Below are 22,883 nucleotides of genomic sequence, written 5' to 3' on the forward strand. Positions count from 1 at the left end.
CTGGGCCTGTCTTCCGGGCCGAGGAGGTTGTTGGCAAGGAACTGCATCATTGGCCTTGTAAAACATCAGTGCCCCCTAGGGCCTGGCATGAATATTACATCTTTTTCACGCGGAAATGCAAAATCATTTGAATGGACACGGAACCAAGACGGAACCATGTAAATGTAAATCTGAAATGTGTCGTATTCTTGGCGCGTCACCATATAAACGGCCCCTAATCAGCAATTATATCTGAACCGAAAAAAAATGAATAAAACTTCGGAAATTCAGCTCTGTGGATTTATGCGTATACATCCCGAGAATATGCCCATTGAATTTTATTGTGATCCATCAGCGAATAACGAAGGAGTAGTTATTTTAGTTAATGTAATCCCCAAAATCAACAGAGAGGGTTAGGTGTGGAGCCTTCTCTTCACACAGTCTAAAAAGAAATTCTGAAGTTAAATTTGATCAGGAAATATATTTTTTGTTTACTATAAAAAAGAGAAGTAAAATAAAATGTATTCTTCCTTCTGCTCCTTTACAATTTGATTTTTCTTCATGTAAAATTGTGTGTGCGTGTGACATTAAAAATATTTCTGATATATAACTGTGACAAATGTCATTGGACTGAAATTACGTGTTACACGCAGGCTAATGTTGTACCTGCTGAAGCGGCTTGGTAGTCTTTTATGGCATTTCTTATTTATTGGTCTCCATGCAAGAGAAGATCAATCCTAATCAACATGAATACTGTTGCAAAACAAGTCTTTATTTATCTTTTTCTAATATTATCTCATTGACCAAGCTTCAATGTGGGTAGATTCAGAACCTTGGCTGTTTGGCATAATTTTGATATCCTACCTGTGATAGAGTGTCGATCTTGAGGCACAATATTCTACAAAGTGGCGACAGCGAATGTCCAGTCAGAAAAGCAAGACAGGGGACTGTCACCTTGTGGAAGGTGCAGAGAGCCGAATTGGGCCAGCAAAAATGAGAAGTGACAGGATATTGATTTGCTTATCTCGACTGTGCAGACACACAGATGTGAAGGGCAAGAGAGAGGGTTGTGTGACGGGAGGGGCAGGGGCAGTGGTTATCAGGCTTTCACGTCTGATAGGGGGAAAAAAAAACAGAAAAGAAAGAAAAGATGTATCAGCTGATTTCTGCACCTCAATTTTTGTTTCACTTTATTCATATGATTTACAGTAAAAAGCATATAAGTAAGCCAAATCCTCTGATATTCTGCTTGGGAAGCAATCTAAAACACTTATTGATGTAGCTCATCAATATTCAGTGTAGTGTAACTGCAAAACAAAGATAGATATGCTAATTAAATGACACGCTACAACAGTGTTTTGAAGTTGAGCAAGGTTGTCTTTAGAAGTGGGTGCTTTTTACACATTAATTAACAATAAATTGCAAGTTACATTTTTGCAATCAGCCAATGACCAATAGGTTATGAAAGATTAGAAGTGTTTCTTCATAACTGTTGTTTTCAAACTGCTGACATGGACTCATGCCTAAAAAGCCTTGTGAAAACCATATCCATATATATTTTTTTTAATCTACAGAACTATGACTGGACAGTAGCGGTGGGATATAAAAAAGTGAAAGTACTTTTATACATTGAGTACCTCGTTGTACTTCAGGACATTTTTGTGTATTGGTACTTTACTTGAGTACAAATATTATTATTTACTTTTACTTCACTACATTTTACAGCACGTATCTGTACTTTGTAATCCACTACTTTTTAAATTGTCGCCTGCGTTACACGTAACTTTTTTTTTTCATTGTTAATTGATAGTTTCATTTTCATGCCTCCGGTGCAATCTGTAAGCCCCGTGTAACTATACCGTAATTGAGCACTAGAGGCAGCAACATGAGTACAAGCAAGATTAGGCAGGTGAAACAATATATTGACCAATAAAAACCAACAGTGAGAGCAGCACGCCTTCAGATGATAATCATTTAATTGTTTTTTTTCATTCTGTCTTGTGTTTTTTCATTGCAAGCAAAAAAATGAAGATATTACTACCAAAGCATTTGTAATTGCAATCATTTTCTGGGAGAAATTGAGCATTATCTGACAGAATCGCAGGGGTGGCAATACTATTGGCCAGCACTGTATATTATATACATGTACATATATGCATGGCGGAAAACACAGACAAGACTGAAAAAGCAGTTTCTGCTCTTGCAACCCTCTATAAAATAAACTGCAGTATTTTAAGCCAAAATAAGTGTTGTGTTTGATAGAACAATATGTCTATATGCTGCCATAGCATAGCCCATTAAGCCCCCAAACTATTTTTAGTTTGTCCCTTTTACCCTGGAAACCCCCGTTTACAGATGTCGCGCAACCGCTTTTGTTTCAACCCAGCCATAAAAAGAAGGTAAGTAATTATATTTATTATTCAAAATGTCTGTCATTTTTAGCTTAGAATCATTATTCAATGTCCAATATTTCATTAAAAAAAAAAAAAAAAAACTTTAAAAAATCATTCACTCGCATATTTTAAACTTTCAAACAAATTACGTCAGAAGGAAAAAAATGGTGTCTGTAAAAAAGTCACGGATATCTGCCTCATAACTATCGCTTTATTGTATTTTTTTTTTTTGTTACTTTTGGATTTTCCCTGATATGTTAGATGATAAATAATACATACAAAAAAAAAAAAAAAAAAAAAAAAAAAACCATTTAAAAGGGTAAATATATGAAAAAGAACATCTCGACCACTCCTTGATGTCTGCGATTTCTGCGTCGTGACCCTTGTCGTTTTACCATGTTTCACCCATAAAATTCCCAAAAAATCCAGCTGTGGCCATTCACAGCTGTGTCTTGACACTCAGTGATACATGCTACATGGAATTTTTGGGTCGAAACAAGGTAAGTACGTGATAATAATTCGTTAAAGTTATGGCGTCTGTAATTCTGCTCTCGCGTGCTCTCACCTCCAGACAGTTTTGCTGTTTAAAAAACTTTTTTTTTTTTTTTAAAAAAAGCCCTCCTGTTCAAAATTTTTATTCCCCCAGAAAATTGAGATTTTAAGCTTTCTAATGATGTATCACACTTGCATATCGGACATTTGTGAAATTTGGCCAAACTGGGGGTCTTCAAGCGGAACTTCAAGTCACCTGAGTGTTTTCCGCCATATGTATATAATATATATATATATATATATATATATATATATATATATATATATATATATATATATATATATATATATATATATATATATATATATATATATATATATACACACACACATTACTTATTACATTTTTGCATCGGGAGAAAATGCTTTTACTTTTTACTTCCCTTGGATACTTGTACTTTTACTTAAGTAATTTTTTTGACCTTGTATCTGTACTTTTACTTCAGTAACAAAAAGTGAATAGTTCATCCACCATTACTAGACAGACCCAACTTCATAATACTTAGATGTCAAAATTTAGGCAAGCAATATCTAAGACGTAATTTTGACATATCTTCTGCAGTACCTGTCATTTTATTTATGTGATCAGTAAAACCTGTCAATCTTTTAAGGATTAAAATGGCAAGATAAAGCACAATGTGTTTAGTCATGACTAATGCAGGGAGTGTGTGTCACAGCAATGAGATTATACTTTAGACAGTCACTATTATACCTTTATACAGTACTTTTGTATTATACGTTGAATGCCTTTGACTTTTTAAAACAGATTTCCACCATCCATTTAATTTTTGGAAGCTGTGTGACATCTATTGGAGCACAGAATAAACAATAAACAACCAATATGTCTTTCTAATCAATCATCTAATAACACAAACTGTGATACTTGATGTAGCCAAAATCATAGGCCAGATCGTTCCTAACTAACTGCAATTTTTAACTGACCTTTTTGAAACTGTCTGGAAAAATTATAATTACTATAATAGGAAAATTATCCATCCATTTTCTAGAGCACCTGTTATCATTAGGGTCATGGGTGATCAGGAACAAATGCCAGATGATTTTCAGCAAGTGGCGAGATGCACACTGCAGTTGCCGTCAGACATTTTCAAATGTTTTGGGAGATACTTTATTTTTATTTTATTTTTTTAATATATAAGTGTAAGTAACTTATTACAAATTTGTCATTACTCCCGTTTACAAAACATGAGTCAGCTGTCATGGCCATTTGAGTGTGTCACATCTATAATTTTGTTTCCAGGTTTACAGATGCCATATTTCTGGGGTGTGTTATGATGTCTCCAGCAACACATTATGGTAGGGTGACCATATTTTGAGTTCCAAAAAAGAGGACACTTTGCCCGGCCTCGAGATACTTGAATTTTACTCGAATTTCACTCAAAGATGCCTATTTCACTTTAATATATTTAAAGTGTGCCTCCTCCGTCTGGACAGAAAAATTCAGTTTTATTAAAAAAAAAATATTATATACTATATAGAAATAGGTTTTTTACTAAACAGGCTTTATTTTTACTAAAAAAAAAAAAAATCAAAAAAAAAAAAAAAAAAAATTAAATAATGACAAAAAAATATGCAGACCTGTGGAAATATAGTACAGTCAATACAGACACACAATAGACTTGTGCCACAAAAACATTTTTATAAATTATTATCACGACAATTGTCATTGAGAAATTGTTATTCCCACTCAATTTTTATTCTCATTTAATGTTCTAGATTGCACGCAAACAATAACTAAAATAAACTGACAAACTATTCAACCGGCATGTTTCCAAAAGCACCAGTTCAAAACTACGTTTCCCATAATGCCTAGTGCGGCTTAGTTAGCTCACTGATAGCTACCCTATTAGCGAGTACCAGAAGACGAGGCAAAATCAAACTTTGCTAAACAAGTTTACAATCATCTGTAGCACAACGATGCGACACCTAACGGGATTTTACAGATCACGCCAGTACAAAACTCCGACAGAAGTCAACAGTTGCCATTATATACGTATTTATCGTAAAAAAACTTAACAACTGTGCAGGCGCTCCCTCTTAGAATATAATACTAACATTCAACCAAATACACAAACGCAGAACAATTAATACAAGACTAATACAACATACTGCGTCTCTATATGGTATAATATTTAACAGAAGACACATGAGCGTCATTAACAGAAGATAAACTTACAGAAAGGTGTACGGAGCACTATAAACGTCTCTTAAAACTACTCCTTATTGTAGTCTATAACTGCCTGTTTTCTTGCCAAACCGTCAACCCAGTAGATGGCAGTAATGCCCCATAATACAAGGGGTAAACTGTACTCCTTCTCCCGCCCCTACTAATAGGAGCCACGACAACGCAGGCAAGCGCTGCCCCCCAGCGGCCGGAGGGATTCTCTTCAAATTGGTGCCGTGAAAAATCATAAAAACCGGACCTTTTCATGAATGATTTTCAGATGACGAGGACACGACGTGAAAAGTGGACATGTCTGGGCAAAAGAGGACGTTTGGTCACCCTACATTATGGTATCCATCACAGTATAGTTTTAATTACAGCTGCCAAGTGGCACCATCTCTCTTATTTGCAGAAAACATTTACGATAGAATGCAAATTGAAGCAAGATGCTTGTATTTGAGTGAATACAATGATACGAACTCAATGTTTAAAACTTATAAGTCATACATCTTTACAAGTGCTCCAATTTCTGTGTTGCCTTGTCTCTATTAATTTACCTTAAATATGTTGATGCTAACATTATGCCTCAGTCCCAGTAATATGAATCAAAGGGTGTATAACATGGCTGTTACTAAACTGTTAAACGATCATAAAATATTATACGTAATTTTGATTCTTAGATTGAGGTAGTTTGATTTTATTTGACCACCTAATACAACATACTGTACATTAATGTTTGGGTGAATCTCATGTCTTTGTGACAGAATAAACAGGGGGATCAGGTGATCGTTACTTTTACCATACCAACCCAATCACCACGATTTTAAAAATTTAGTCCAAACGGTGGTGCTTTTTTTACTAGCATATTATGATTCCATTTATGTGGACCGCAGCTTTTCTTGAGTTAAAAATTGTGGTAGGCCACTCATTACACAGTTGGATATGGGAACACGTTTTCTTAATAATGTGTGTGTAAAACATGCTTTTAATTTAATTAGCTGGTGTTTTTCTTGGTGGGTATGAACACTCTGGCTATTCATGCGTGGGTTTTTTCTGCATTACATCTTTGACATGAATTTAACGTCAATTACAAAAATATTCAGATCGATAGGTTTTTGGCACTGTCAGTCTCCCTGTCCAGTCAAACTCCAGGCAGTGTCAGTTACAGATTTGCCATTGTAAAACTAAGTTCTTGAAGCACTAGCTTGTATTTTACTATGAAAGTGTTGTACTTTGAAATTACCAGTGCCTCAATATGTCAGTCCTGTGATGAACAAGTGATTTGTTGAGCTTTTGCCTCTTCGTCAAAGTCCATTGGGATATGTTTTATATTTTGTTACTCGTTAAAAATATGGTATAAAGGTCACACAAGGGTATAAATGGAGTTACACTTGTATAGCGCCTTTCAACCTTTAAGGCCCTCAAAACGCTTTACACTGTATCCTCATCTACCTACTGGTGACACAGCACCATAAGCAACGTGGAGTTCAATACCTTGCTCAAGGATACTTAGACGACTACTCTACCACTTAGCCATGTCACCTCGTGTAAGGATTGTTTTAAATATCGTCCTGGTTCCACTGTTCGAAAAGAACAGCGAACCATTTACTTTAAAATCATTTACCGTATTTTTCGGACTATACGTCGCACCTGAGTATAAGTCGGACTAGCCAAAAAAATGCGCAATGAAAAGGAAAAAAACATATATGAGTCGCACCGTAGTAAAAGTCGCATTTTTTGGGGGAAATTTATTTGATAGAATCCAGAACCAAGAACAGACATGTCATCATGAAAGACAATTTAAAATCCAATAGAGAACAACAGGCTCAATGGGTGTACGGTACGCTAACATTAAATGATGCTAGAAGTTAGATCGAGCATAAAAAATCCAGCCCGACCCAACTGGCCCGCAGATATTGAAGCCCGACGCGGCCCTAGCCCGATTAATTAACATGATTTGCTTGCCAGAGCCCGAAAAAAAAACGAAAATTTTAAGCTTTATTTGTAGGCACGGGCCTGAAAAACCCCCCGAAATTTTATGTTTTATTTATGAGGTCTCAGGAGAGGAGAGGAAATGCGGGGATGCGATGCGTGGTTGCGTTTTGTGTGATCACGTTTGTGATGATGCATATATGCATAATGATAACAAATTAAAGCCTGTCCTTTGTAACAAATTCGCCCAGATAAACAAGACTGTAAGATGGATATTCAATAACAGTCAACAATGTCTGTTCTAACAGGCGGATAGTGGATTTGACATTTATTTTAATGCCCTTGAGTTGGCAGAAAAAAAACGCAGATTTTGTCAATGTTTAAATAGTGTACGTATTTTCATGATCATTATAAATGCATTTACACAACGAAATAACGCTGGAAAAGTTTGTTAAATATATTTCTCGTATGAGACCAAAGCGCCACATTCGTTTACATTCAGCGAAGCCGACACATGTTTCTGTATAGCACCTTCAACAATCAATTTGGATCATTTTTATATCCCACTCCTACCTCAGATGTTTGCTTTTCAATTCCCCTGTCTTTAGTTTGTTTTTCACTCCTATGGCTGCTCCATATCGAAAAGGAAATACCAGGATGCTCATGGAGGGCGCCAGGGCGCGGGAGGGGAAGACTGAAAAGAGAGTGGGGCCACTGCGTTCGCAGGCATTCAAAGCGCCTTCTCTGTTTTATCCAAATTATTTATTTTCACATGGGATTACATCCATACATCATTTTTCCTATAAATTAGGGGTGTCAAACAATTAAAATTTTTAATCTAGTTAATTGCAGCTTAAAAATTAATTAATCGCAATTCAAACAATCTATAAAATATGCCATATTTTTCTGTAAATTAATGTTGGAATAGAAAGATAAGACACAAGATGGATATATACATTCAACATACAGTACATAAGTACTGTATTTGTTTGTTATAACAATAAATCAACAAGATGGCATTACCATTATTAACATTCTGTTAAAGCAATTCATGGAAGACTTGTAGTTCTTAAAAGGTAAATGTTAGTACAAGTTATAGAAATTGTATATTAAAAGACCTCTTAATGTTTTCGTTTCAATAAAATTTGTAAAATTTTCAATCAAAAAAATAAACTAGTAGCCCGCCATTGTTGATGTAAATAATTAATCACACAACGCTCATGGGTGCTGAAGCCTATAAAATCAGTCGCACCCAAGTGCCAGCACAGGGCGACAAAACTCCGAAAAACACAACAAGTACACATTTCACTGTGCTTCCATTTTAATCTGTTTGAGCGGGGCATATGTGCGTTAATTATGTCAAATATTTTAATGTGATTAATTTTAAAAAATAATTACCGTCCGTTAACACGATAATTTTGACAGCCCTACTATAAATATATGAATATATATTTATTTCTAAAAAAGTTAGTGAGAGATAAGTCGGCCTGACCCGACAGTAAACAATCACACATACGTTGCTCCAGAGTATAAGACGCACCCTCTGCCAAACTATGAAAAAAACTGCAATTTATTTTCCGAAAAATACGGTATTCCAAAATCTAAAAATGAATAAAACAAAATTTAAAAGTTATTAGAAATGTAAAATTACGACCCATCCAAAATCTGCTCTGCCTTCTAGGCCCCAAAGCCACCTGTACACGTGGGATGTGCGTTCATGCATCCGTCTGTGTGTCCAGCCTCTGTTCAACCACTGGCCTCCAAGACTCATCTGAGTAGGTTTGCCGTTGCATGCGGTCGCTTACTGTTGCTTGCCATTGCTTGCATGCCAGCATCCATCCTGCTTGTAGCGTGCACAAGTGTGCCACTTGCCTCTGTTCTCCTTTGTTCTTTGTTCCTTCTCCCTCCCTTTTCCACCTGTCTGTCATCTCTTTAAAAAAAGGTCCCAGCCACTCATTATATTTGTGGGGTGTGGTCCCCATTCAATCCTGATTTCACTCAGCTGCCAACAATCAAGTACACTAAAAACCATGCAATAATAAATATTTATTTAAAAAAAAAACAACAAAAAAAACACACTAAGAATAGCTAAAACACATAAGCCTAGGTAAACCTCATGCCATTTTAAAACAACCATTAAAAATTTGAATGGCAACTAAGAGCAATATTGAAACAGGAGGTCCCACTGTGACATAAACACTGTCAATAGTGAGTAGGATGATCGGTATGGTAATTAATAGCCTTTTCCCTAGCAGTCCAGCGCTGAGGCAGCTTGTGTTTTCCTTTTTTATATGTGGCAAAGTCAACATAAAAGGAATGGATCGCTGGCAGACCATGCATTTATATGCTGCAACATGACGTAATGGCAGTGGGTGACTGGCACAACAATGGGCCTCAACATCTCGTCACAGTATCACTGCACATTTAAAATTCCATCAATAAAATGTATTCGAGTTCATTGCCAAAACCTGCCCATAACAAACGAATGGTAACCATGGGTTGCTCGACACACATTGTCAACACTGGTCAACTGCTCACACGCATGACAACGCATATGCTATCTGATATGCAGCAAGATGAGCAGCCAAATGAGACACATCGATTATGTTGTCAGTGCTAATTGACAAACAATTAAACACATATGCGGCTGTATTTTAAAAAAAAAAAAAAAAAAAAAGGGTTTTTGCTCGCCTACTTATGACAGCAGTTCGTGAAATTTGGAGGTTCTTTACCTGTTTGTTCAGTTTAGGTAGAAAAGTAAGGGTATATTTAAGTTGTCTGTTGGTCTTTTGGCAATGAGATTATACTGCGTAAGGAGTTGTCATCTTAGATTAAAAAATGTATAAATATAATCTGAAATGATCTTTCAACTTCTCTCTTCATTAAAAAAAGATCACTCCATCACATGAGGAAATGATTTTAAAAAAAAGGAATGGGGGGACTGATTAAATCGCTGTCATTTACTTAACTGGCTGTTAATATTTCAATTAGAGCTACTGGAGGCTGTGACACTGTAAGGTTAAAAATGGAACAAGGGGAAAATTAGTCCAACTGATTAACAGAAGGAAATGAAGTATTTTGCTCACACAGGAGACATCACATCTTCCTCACTCCTCTCACTCATAGCTAAAAATGGCACCAATTTATACATCATGACAAAAGTTGTGTTCCATCCAATTTGAACCAGAAAAGTTGCTCTCATTATCAGTGTTGAACAAGTTACTTTCAAAATAGAATGCTACAAACAATATCACTAATGACTGTCCTTCAAAGATAATTAGTTATTGCAGTCTCTATATTGTGAATTTGTTTCACCAAAGCAACTTTGGACTTAAAAGACAACACAATGAGGGCTCTTTAAAAGGTAAAAATGATGATACAACAGATAAATATATCAATACCCAATTAGCCTAACTTTCCTTTGAACCGTTGCATTTTTTTCCACAATATCAAACAATACCATTGTCGTATAGCCACTGGTTCAGTCAGCTGTCAGTCATTTTAATAAGCTTTTGATTGTCCATGATCCGTATTGACTAGATCAATGGTTCCCAACATAGCCCTTGTGGTACCAGTCGGTGGGTCATCTGGTATGTGGGTTCCATTGAGAGATGGAATGAAACATATTTTATTTATCATTATAGCCTGAAAAAAAGAGTTATTTGAAAAATTAGATGGGTCCAATTGTGCTTCTGTACATGTGTTGAAACATTCGTCTTGCTTACAAATTTCTGCAATGATGGTAAGTAAAACATAATTATGGAGTAGACTGAGACGTAAGTATTACATTTCAGCCAGTTTGTCAAAACAGTTGCAATTGATTACAGTTTGGAGAATTATTAGTTTCTGTTTGATGTTTAGTCGCAATCATTTATTATGATACAACATTAAAAAGCACAGTCAATTACAACATCTACCATCCATGTGTTGCAGTGCAGTAAGGCAGTGTTTTAAAAAAATGCAGGCCACAAAGAGGACAACTATGCTTGGAAATTTGAAAACATTTTACATTATTATTATATTTTATCAAGACAACATTTCAATAATGCATTAAAGATGTGTTTATGAGATTGTAAAGGCTATAGGCCTAATGTTACTTACATTAATAGTCATGCATTTTTGTTTTCATTTAAAAGGTACCCTAACTAGCGTAATTTCAGCAATATAGAGCGCGCCTGACTATACGCCTACACAGCCAAAATTTCTCAAAATGCAAAAAAATGATCCATTTACAGTAAATGCCATATCTGACTATAAATTGCACATGTCCATGTCTTAATATGGGATATTTACATAGCAAGATGTTACAAAGAAACATTAAATTGATTAAAAATACATTTAGTAACCAAATTAACAACGTGCCAAGTGCATGCTCGGCATGCAGCGGCCTATGGAAGAAGTCACATGCCACAAGTCCAACTCATACATTTACAAAGACAGAACAAATAATATCAATTTTACTCTATGCATGCAGTGTATGAAGTCCTCATAAAAATCCCCAATGATAGACTATTCGATCAACTCAGGGCTAACAGCTATCAGCACTACCATAGCAGCTTTTTTTGTAGCCCAGTATGGCTGTTAGGATGCGCTGGGGAATTGGACCCCAAAGCAGACAAGTGAGATGGTGGTAATTATTTACAAGTTTTATTGTCAGGTGCGCGCAGATGGTCATAGTAGCGCACGTCGGGTGCTAGCTGGCAAGCGTAGTTGTGATCTCAGGCAACGGTACAGGTCAGGGAGCAGGCACGAGGAATCCTGGGACGGAACAAAGGTCAGATTAGCCGGCTGTATATATGTCGGTAAATACCTGAGTGCTGGACGTGGCTGACAAGAATGCTGAAAGAGTTGGTCTGGCGACAAGTGGCAACGACGATCAGGCTTTTGTAGGCGGCTGATGTTAATGGCTCGCAGCCTTCGTCGCGTCCCCCCGTCTGGTCTCCATCCTGTAATCAAGGAGCCCTAACAATGGCTATATGTTCTCTCAAAATTTGTCAAAACACCTAAATCTAGCATGAAACTGTTCTTCTTTAACAGCATCAAGCATCATCGGATGGTGCCTTCATCAGCAATAAAGTCCTCCGATTGCTGTTTGTAAATGGCTAAACGGCACTAGCATAGCATCCATCCATTATAGCAAACAGTGGACATCCATTCTTCTGAAATTCATTTACCAGTAGGCCTACGTAGCCTCGAATGGAGCCCTATTAATCTATAAAAACCCCAGTGTTTTTTAAGTGGTCAGCAAGTATTGTAGACAAGATGTCACCAAAAATCCATGCAGCCGAGATGTCTAACAGGAACCGATGTCATACTGATGCAACATCCCCCGCCTAGGTGGAACGCCACATACCTGAATGGTAAATCCTTGTGCGGTGGAAACGCACGACATAGTACTATCCTATCCGCACCAACCTGAACCAGACAATTCAATAATCCCCCAAAAATCTATAAATAAGCTGCTTTGTTATGAAAGCCGCAGAGTTAAAATGGAGAGAAAAAGTTGCGGCTTACAGTGCCTTGCAAAAGTATTCGGCCCCCTTGAACCTTGCAACCTTTCGCCACATTTCAGGCTTCAAACATAAAGATATAAAATTTTAATTTTTTGTCAAGAATCAACAACAAGTGGGACACAATCGTGGAGTGGAACAAAATTTATTGGATAATTTAAAGTTTTTTAACAAATAAAAAACTGAAAAGTTTTTAAAAAAAGCAAAGCAATATTATTCGGCCCCCTTGCGTTAATACTTTGTAGCGCCACCTTTTGCTCCAATTACAGCTGCAAGTCGCTTGGGGTATGTTTCTATCAGTTTTGCACATCGAGAGACTGACATTCTTGCCCATTCTTCCTTGCAAAACAGCTCGAGCTCAGTGAGGTTGGATGGAGAGTGTTTGTGAACAGCAGTCTTCAGCTCTTTCCACAGATTCTCGATTGGATTCAGGTCTGGACTTTGACTTGGCCATTCTAACACCTGGATACGTTTATATTTGAACCATTCCATTGTAGATTTGGCTTTATGTTTTGGATCATTGTCCTGTTGGAAGATAAATCTCCGTCCCAGTCTCAGGTCTTGTGCAGATACCAACAGGTTTTCTTCCAGAATGTTCCTGTATTTGGCTGCATCCATCTTCCCGTCAATTTTAACCATCTTCCCTGTCCCTGCTGAAGAAAAGCAGGCCCAAACCATGATGCTGCCACCATCATGTTTGACAGTGGGGATGGTGTGTTCAGGGTGATGAGCTGTGTTGCTTTTACGCCAAACATATCGTTTTGCATTGTGGCCAAAAAGTTCAATTTTGGTTTCATCTGACCAGAGCACCTTCTTCCAAATGTTTGGTGTGTCTCCCAGGTGGCTTGTGGCAAACTTTAAATGAGACTTTTTATGGATATCTTTGAGAAATGGCTTTCTTCTTGCCACTCTTCCATAAAGGCCAGATTTGTGCAGTGTACTACTGATTGTTGTCCTATGGACAGACTCTCCCACCTCAGCTGTAGATCTCTGCAGTTCATCCAGAGTGATCATGGGCCTCTTGGCTGCATCTCTGATCAGTTTTCTCCTTGTTTGAGAAGAAAGTTTGGAAGGACGGCCGGGTCTTGGTAGATTTGCAGTGGTCTGATGCTCCTTCCATTTCAATACGATGGCTTGCACAGTGCTCCTTGAGATGTGTAAAGCTTGGGAAATCTTTTTGTATCCAAATCCGGCTTTAAACTTCTCCACAACAGTATCTCGGACCTGCCTGGTGTGTTCCTTGGTTTTCATAATGCTCTCTGCACTTTAAACAGAACCCTGAGACTATCACAGAGCAGGTGCATTTATACGGAGACTTGATTACACACAGGTGGATTCTATTTATCATCATCGGTCATTTAGGACAACACTGGATCATTCAGAGATCCTCACTGAACTTCTGGAGTGAGTTTGCTGCACTGAAAGTAAAGGGGCCGAATAATATTGCACGCCCCACTTTTCAGTTTTTTATTTGTTAAAAAAGTTTAAATTATCCAATAAATGTTGTTCCACTTCACGATTGTGTCCCACTTGTTGTTGATTCTTGACAAAAAAATTAAATTTCATATCTTTATGTTTGAAGCCTGAAATGTGGCGAAAGGTTGCAAGATTCAAGGGGGCCGAATACTTTTGCAAGGCACTGTAGTCTGAAAATTATGATAAATAATTTGGCAACACTTTACTCCTTTTGGAAGAGCCGAGCATTAGTGACCTCCTGCATAGGGAGAATGTGGCAGAAAACACATAAGAGACTTCCTCTCTCCTCCTCTGCCTTTTTCCATTACCATAAAGTCACTCACTCATGATAACCATTAATGCAGCGTCTTATTAAAATCCTATCAATACAGCTGCTGCCAGTGTGCTAATGGTCAGGAATCTTTCTCAGTTAAACCACGACTTCGCTCTCCACTGTGGACTAATGAGAGCCATCGCTCAACTTCTCTTTGGCTAAATCACCTTTATTTGTATCTGCCTCTGCGTGCTGTCATACACCTAGAGAATGTGTGGAATACAGGGTTGTGTGTACGAGGAAGAAAGCTATGCTTACGTGGCTATTTCATTATTTTGTGAATAGTGAGAAGTTAATTGTTCACCTTCTATACAAGATGCGCCCGCCATTGCTGCCAGTGAAGAGCTATTGTTGTGTGGAAATGTTTATCTCCAGTGTCGAGTTGCAGGAAGGGCACGCTTGATGCAGTCACCGCCAGAGGAGTTTGCCCTTTCCTTCAGGGATGAATTGAACGTTGCTCTATCAATCTAGGCATTTTACAGCTCAGGCCTCCCTGCCGTGAGAAATGTGTGGGAGTGTTTATTCCAATGCTTACTGTCCATACTGTAAAGAAGACAAACGAAACACTTTGGGAGACATTAATGACAGAGGCACTATTGCTATCCATCTAGTGGCGACTGTATAGCAGTATATATTCATATAACACTGAAAATGCAAGTTGATTTTTTTAATAGTCTTGCTGTGGATGACTTGCTTTTTTGTCGTACAACGAACCAATAATTAATTTTTGTGCAAACATATTCAGAGTCAATAGTCTCAAATGGGTATAGACACACAGAACTTTGGAATTCAACAAGGCTGCTGTCTAGAACTATGTCATGTGTTGATATTGTGCATTAATACTGTATGTTTTTCGTACATAAAGTAGGCCTATGTACCGGATTGTCTTCAATAATATTGATATTGATATTGATTAATATAGTACTGGGCTGACATCAGCGGACCAAAAATTCCATCCGTCCGTCCGTCCATCCACTTATCCTTGTCAAGGTCGTGGGGTGCTGGAGCCTATCCCAGGTGATTTTGGGCATAAGGCGGACTACACACTAAACTGGTTGCCAGTCATTCGCAGCACATGCAGAGAAAGACAACCATTTACACTTACAATCACACCCCCACTGAGTGGGAATCGATCCCATGCTGCCTGTGGTGAAGTTAGGAGAATATACCCCTACACCATCAGTGACTTCAGTCCCAAAATTAATTCCAGATTTTTTGTTGCCATCCCATTGTAATGATATATTCAGATTCAGATTCAGAATATTTATTGTCATTGTTACAAAAAAGCACAACGAAACTTTGTTTGGAGCATCCATCCAGCTCATACAGCTAAGTTGGTAAAGTGCAAAGTGCAACCCCATAAAATAAATACCCATCAGTACCAAGTGTAAACATTGACACAGTTTTGGACATATGTACAGCAAAGATTCAACAGCAGCATGAGGTCATGTCAGTGCTAAAGTGCAGAGCAAAAATATACCAGTTGAAAACAGGCAAAAATCAGTGCAAAACCCAGATAAGTTAATCAAGTATAATCAAGTACAGCCTACTGGTTGTCAACCAATGGGTAAGTGTCAGGGAGGAGGAAATAGTGGATAGTGACATACTGCAACAATGCAAACCAGCTCAGAGTTATTGTTGTTGGTGGATGTGGATTATTGTCCGTAAGAGGGGAGCAGAGTTCAGTAGCCTCACAGCCTGTGGGTACAGACTGTTGGACAGTCGTGATGTTCTGGCCTGTATGGACCTGTACCTTCTACCTGAGGGCAGTAGGTGGAAAAGGTTGTGAGCAGGATGGTGCTGGTCTCGCAGGATGTTGTGCACTCTTCTCAACAACGAGTGGAGTAGATGGTGCTGATCTCAGGGAGAGTCATTCCTATGATTCTCCCGGCAGCTTTCACCACGCACATATTATTGTTTCTGGAATTGAGTAGATTGTATGACACGGTAGACTTTAGAATGGGGTTTCTGTCACAGGAAAGGTGGGTAGTGCCAGTATTTCTGTACAGGTAGGCCATAGTGTGACAGTCTTTGACAAAACATGACACGATCCTCAAAAATAGAAAACAAAATTTAAGTTTTAGTAAACAAAGAGCACTTGTGCAAAGAGCTGTTTTGTGTCTTTATGTCAGGGTTCTTCAAAATCAAACAGTTTACTTGGTTTTTCAGGAGATTTCCCACGGGTGAGGAGATTTGACATCAGGGGTTCGTTGTCATCCGCTACGGCTTTTTGGCAGCATCAATTAAATACACACTGTGGGATGTCTCATTGAGAAGATAATCAGACATGTACAGATTACAGACTTTATCCTTCTAGAAGCTGTTGTGTAGAAATTTGATTGAATGATGCAACTTCGTTCCTTCAAAGGAAAAGGAGTTAAGTCGAGCAACAAGAGAGTTAATAAGCCATTTTGCTCCGATTTAGCTGGGCGGAAGTAGGTAGACTGGATGAGACAGATCAGGCGGAAGTCAGTGGCATAAACCCCATTGAAGGCAAGAAATGAGACATACATTATTAATTGTTTTTGTTCATAATTCAGAAGAATTTTAACATTTCTCCAATACATTTAAGATGGAACGCTACATTTGAACAAAATATCGTCCCGAATTTGTTTTTTTTTTCCACAATCGTTGATGTCTGCCGAGGTGGAATACAGCAGGGATATTCCAATATAAATGTTAAATGGCCACAATTTTCTTTTTGCTTTTATTTTTTTGTCACTCAGGACAAAAAACGTTCATGCGAAAAACGTGCATTTTAAATTGCAACAGATTCAGATTAATCTGCTGAACATTGACCCGCTTAATATAACAGTTAATATGCTCAAATTCTGTTGGATAAGCAAACCACTAAGATTGTCACTGACAAATGGTTCATGACATCTTTCACTAATTAACCATATGTAAAACACTTAAATGATGTATTCTGGGTTAACAGGAAATGGGTAGTGATAATAAAGCACTTACAGAATACTTGTATGCCGCTAATAACTTTGTCATTGCTGCTCAAGTCAGATGAAAATTTAAGGCTCATTAGACATCTACTGCAGAATATGACATGAACAGCAACCATGTTTTTAAAATGTTACAGCAGACAGTTCTGGCTTTGCTTATGCTAAGTAGGTGATATGATCCAAGAAAAGCACGTGTGGCCAAGCTATATCAAATGATGAGTGGTGCCAGGGAGATAAAATAAATAAATAAATAAATGAATAAGCTAAGCAATGATCCCAATTGCAAAATGTCGACAGCATTGGCCTTGAGACTTTTAGAAAAGAAGATGTAGAAGGAAGTGTCTGCTGTCAATACAACTACAAAGAGCTTCTGTACACTCGATAAAGCTTCTTACTCTGCGGCAAAGGTAAGCAAGGGCAAGCAGTACCATTTAATATTTATGATCAATGTCAAATCATTGAAATCATCTATTTATAAGTGCCTATATACGGGTTACATCCCTGAATAGGACTGCTGTCGTGAGATGTATGTGCTGTATTTTTGATACATTTGCAATAACCAACACCAAACAAGGCCAATAACAGTTTTTATGTCATAGCCATCGTAATGATAGTCAGTCTGGGAGGCGCTTCAACCTTAACCGCTGGAGAGGGCTGCCTGCCTGCCAAGAGTGTCGCTAATATAAATGCACTTTGAAGAATGGAGGGGATGGCATGTTCCTGGATGGCTGCCAGCTACACATTTGAAGAAAGCTCAGGAAAAAAATATATATATATCAGAGCTACGCTGACTCAGAGAGCAACACAGTCCTCTTAGCATTCTTTCTCCACGGACTTATTTGTAAAGTGTAATCAGCGCTTGAGAGACCCTGATGCATAATGTAAAAGGTACATTCAAATGATGTCACTTCGTTAACAGATCACATGCGAGCCACAGAAGATGAGCACCCTTATTCTCTAAATTGCGTTACAATAGTTTTTATCAACTATAGAATCACTTGGGGGCAGCATTGCTGTATGTGGGTGACATCTAAATGTATGCATTGAGATTCAGATTAGCATCTTGTTTGACAACTCCAGCAATATTAGGGCTCTATCATTCACAACACAAAAATGAGCGCAGATTTGGAGCCGCAAGGTAGCAGAGAAATAAAACAAATAAATAAAATGTTTCTTTTACACACAGCTCTGACATTGTGATCCATCCTGCAGAGGTGTGCCTCTAAGTAGCTTGTCCTCGGCAATGCAAGAAGTAAGTAGGCGAGAATGTGTGAGGCTGAAAGCTACACGAGCAGAAGCTTTCATTAACAAATTTAAAAAAAAATAAGGTCAAGTTGTTGATCGTAAGCTTTGCGTAAACATTTGCTTGTTGGCGATCTACAGCAGTATAACAAGCATAAAAACAAACCATATTATGATAAAAGTCTTATGGTCTTAGACATCTATGTATCTATATATATTTTTTTAAATATTTGAACAAAAACAAAATTAGCCAGAAACATGACCGGTTAGTATTTTTTGTTGCATGTGAAAAATGACCCCCCCACAATTTTTATTTATTTATTTTTCTTCAAATTTTCAATCTTATTATTGAATTGAAAAATGTGCATCATTAATTTAGATCAGAACTATGTAAACTGTTGTGAAAAGTTCATCGAGTGCAACTCGAAACAACTTTCTGTTGGCAAAAACAATTCAGCGCTGAATAAATGGAGATACAGTGGTACCCTTAATTCGTTCCAGGACCTTGTTTGTAAGTCAAAAAGGTCGAAAACATTTTCCCATAAGAATAAATTATAATTCTTTTAATTCGTTCCATAACCCAAAAACCTACACTAAATCCTTAATAAATACTGCTGGTACTATTACAAACGGTAATTACACATAGCAAAATAAATAAATTATCAATAACAATCGTAATAATAATATAATAATACTAATAATTCCTGTAATAATGTACCGAATCGGGTTCTAATGTGGCGGACGTTTTTTGCTGTACCTTAACGCACCGCGTGGCTGATGTGGCAGCGAGAGGGAGCGGTGCGGTTGAGAGTTTACTTTCACTTTTAATGTTTGGTTGAAAACACCGTCAACTGCGGTGGACAGTAGGCATTTTGTGTTGGACAAGTTCTGAAATAAATGATAAAAGCCTGACGAAGCTGGCAATTTCTTTGGCGATGTTACTACAATAATAAATATCACCTTATAAAGACTGGTGAACGGTGGTTGGGGTAGGACAGTGGAGATCGTAGACATTCTACGGCTGTATTGTTATGCCAGTTCACGGATACGCGGATACGCTCATTTTTCAATCACTTGCATCTTCATTTCAATGGTAAGCGTCACCTTTTTCCTTGTTTCACCACCTGTACCAACCTTTTGAAACTTGTTTTAATTTCTCTCACAACAAAATCCACATGCGTCCGTCTGCGGTGCTGTCATGTCGTCGTATTTTGAGCATGTCGTCGGATGTAGAGACAAATGGCGAGTCAAATTTTACGTCGGATGTCGAAAAGATCGTGTGTTGAGGTAACACTTTATATTGTGATCAGGAAAAACCTGATGATATATTATGTCCCTTTTCTTCACATCTCTGTAAATAGTTGTGGAAGCCTAAAGCCCGAGTTATGCTTCTGTGTTGCGGTGACGGCGTGGTGACTACGGCGTCAATGAGCATTCGATAGTTCTGCAGCGAGGGAACGCGTTAATTCACCGCCAAGCCACTAGAGGGGTGTGGCGTTGTGTTTGTACGGTTTGGGGGACTTTTGTCGACTTCCTCTAGTTTTCTTCCGTTTACACAGCAACGCCAACAGAGATGGAACGCTTGAATGTGGATCTTCAGCTCATCGACATTGAACAACAACATGTTGATCATACTGTAATGTCTGTAAATATGCGCGGGTCCTTTCAGAGGCGATCAGACTGGGGAGCGGTGACATAGCGGCAAGCGATTGGAAAGAACGGGAGAAAGCGAACGTTAGCGGTCACATGTTGCGGCAGCCCGCTTTTATTTTGTGATTTGTTTATTTTATTGTTGCCACAATAAAGTGGGGAAAGCCATCATTGAATCCTCTCCTTCTTCCCCTCATCCGGGGCTATTACAATACAAATGTTGAGGTGCAGGTGACGCAGAAGACGGTTGCAGTAGAAGCCAGCAAGCTGCGTTGTCCAGCGTTTTGTCTGATTTCTTTGCCATGTCCTACTTCCCAAACTGTGTTGGAAGCCTCGATGGTAAACACGTTATCATAAAAGCACCGAGGCACTCTCAATCAGTGATGATCTATCAAGTGTGTGAACTGTCTTGTTGAAAATTAAACATCAAAACAACTCTTTTGACACCAAATATGTGCTTTATTCTTCATGTACTTGAAGTTTGACATATAAATACAGTGGGGGAAATAAGTATTTAGTCAACCACCAATCGTGCAACTTCTCCCACTTGAAAATATTACAGAGGCCTGTAATTGTCAACATGGGTAAACCTCAACCATGGGAGACAGAATGTGGAAAAAAAAACAAGAAAATCAAATTGTTTGATTTTTAAAGAATTTATTTGCAAATCATGGTGGAAAATAAGTATTTGGTCTGTAGCAAAAGTTCATCTCAATACTTTGTTATGTACCCTTTGTTGGCAATAACAGGGGCCAAACGTTTTCTGTACCACTTTACAAGCTTTTCATACACTGTTGCTGGTATTTTGGCCCACTCCTCCTGTAGATCTCCTCTTGAGTAGTGATGTTTTGGGGCTGTCATTGGGCAACACGGACTTTTAACTCCCCCACCACCCCATGGCATCAAAATGATAACAAGAACGGGGAGCAAAAATCCCAGAACCACAAGGGGGGACCTATTGAATGACCTACAGAGAGCTGGGACCACAGTAGCAAAGGCTACTATCAGTAACACAACATGCCGCTAGGGACTCAAATCCTGCACTGCCAGACGTGTCCCCCTGCTGAAGAAAGTACACGTCCAGGCCCATCTGCGGTTCGCTAGAGAGCATTTGGATGATCCAGAAGAGGACTGGGAGAATGTGTTATGGTCAGATTAAACCAAAATAGAACCTTTTGGTAGAAGCACAGGTTCTCTTGGTTGGAGGAAAAAAAACACTGACTTGCACCATACCCACTGTGAAGCATGGGGGTGGAAACATCATGCTTTGGGGCTGTTTTTCTGCAAAGGGACCAGGACGACTGATCTGTGTAAAGGAAAGAATGAATGGGGCCATGTATCGAGAGATTTTGAGTGTAAATCTCCTTCCATTAGCAAGGGCATTGAAGATGAGACGTGGCTGGGACTTTCAGCATGACAATGATCCCAAACACACAGCCAGGGCAACAAAGGAGTGGCTTCGTAAGAAGCATTTTAAGGTCCTGGAGTGGCCTAGCCAGTCTCCAGATCTCAACCCCGTACAAAATCTGGGAGGGAGTTGAAAGTCCGTGTTGCCCAACGACAGCCCCAAAACATCACTGCTCTAGAGGAGATCTGCATGGAGGAATGGGCCAAAATACCAGCAACAGTGTGTGAAAAGCTTGTGAAGAGTTACACAAAACGTTTGGCCTCCGTTATTGCCAACAAAGGGTACATAACAAAGTATTGAGATGAACTTTTGGTACAGACCTATTACTTATTTTCCACCATGATTTGCAAATAAATTCTTTAAAAATCAAACAATGTGATTTTTTGTTTTTTGGGTTTTTTTCCACATTCTGTCTTTAATGGTTGAGGTTTAACCATGTTGACAATTACGGGCCTCTCTAATATTTTCAAGTGGGAGAACTTGCACAATTAGAGGTTGACTAAATACTTATGTGACCCACTGTAAGTCACAGAATCACAGCAAACATATGTACACAATAAATAATGAAGTGCACCAACCAAAAATACGACATAAAGTGATAAAAAGCTGGCAGATTTTGGCCGACTGGGCCACCGCTTTGGGTGGCCATTTGCTTCCGAACACACACATACTTGTCTCGGTTGTTATTCCATTTTTTTATCCAACTGCTGACCTTGCCATTTGGCAATCTTTATAATGCCTTGACAAAACTTGCTCTTCGATGAAACTCCTGTCGGCTTGGTCCATTTTTGCGTGTAGCAGAACACTGTTTCAAGATGCGATGATTGCGCGCTGAACCGGAAACAAGTCTGAGCAGACCAATCACAGTCCATTTCCGCCACGTTATATGCGTCGACGTGACACAAAGTCAGAAAATTCTGGAGGTCCATGTCAGGCTACGGCGGAGGGTCGTAAATCAGGTCTTCTTTGACGGCGCAGGTCTGACGTGGAAGCATAACTCAACCTTAAGAAGTTGCAAATTAAATATGCTAACCTGTTTGAAATAGTTCACAAGTCAACAACAACATGGACTGTACAAAGACATTTCCCTTCAATACAAAAAAACTATAAATTGATGATTAAATCACACTCAGCTTGTACATTCTATTTTCATATATCAATATAAGCATCACATTGGTGTTGAAAATCACAGGAATTCAGTAGGATTTTATTTAATTACAGGAAACAAAAAATGTTAACCGCTCACATTTCTGGCTAGTTTAGTTTAATATGTTAAATTGAAAATTGAATGA

This window comes from Corythoichthys intestinalis, chromosome 11 (genome assembly GCF_030265065.1).
Source record: "Corythoichthys intestinalis isolate RoL2023-P3 chromosome 11, ASM3026506v1, whole genome shotgun sequence".
In the NCBI taxonomy this organism is placed as follows: domain Eukaryota; kingdom Metazoa; phylum Chordata; class Actinopteri; order Syngnathiformes; family Syngnathidae; genus Corythoichthys; species Corythoichthys intestinalis.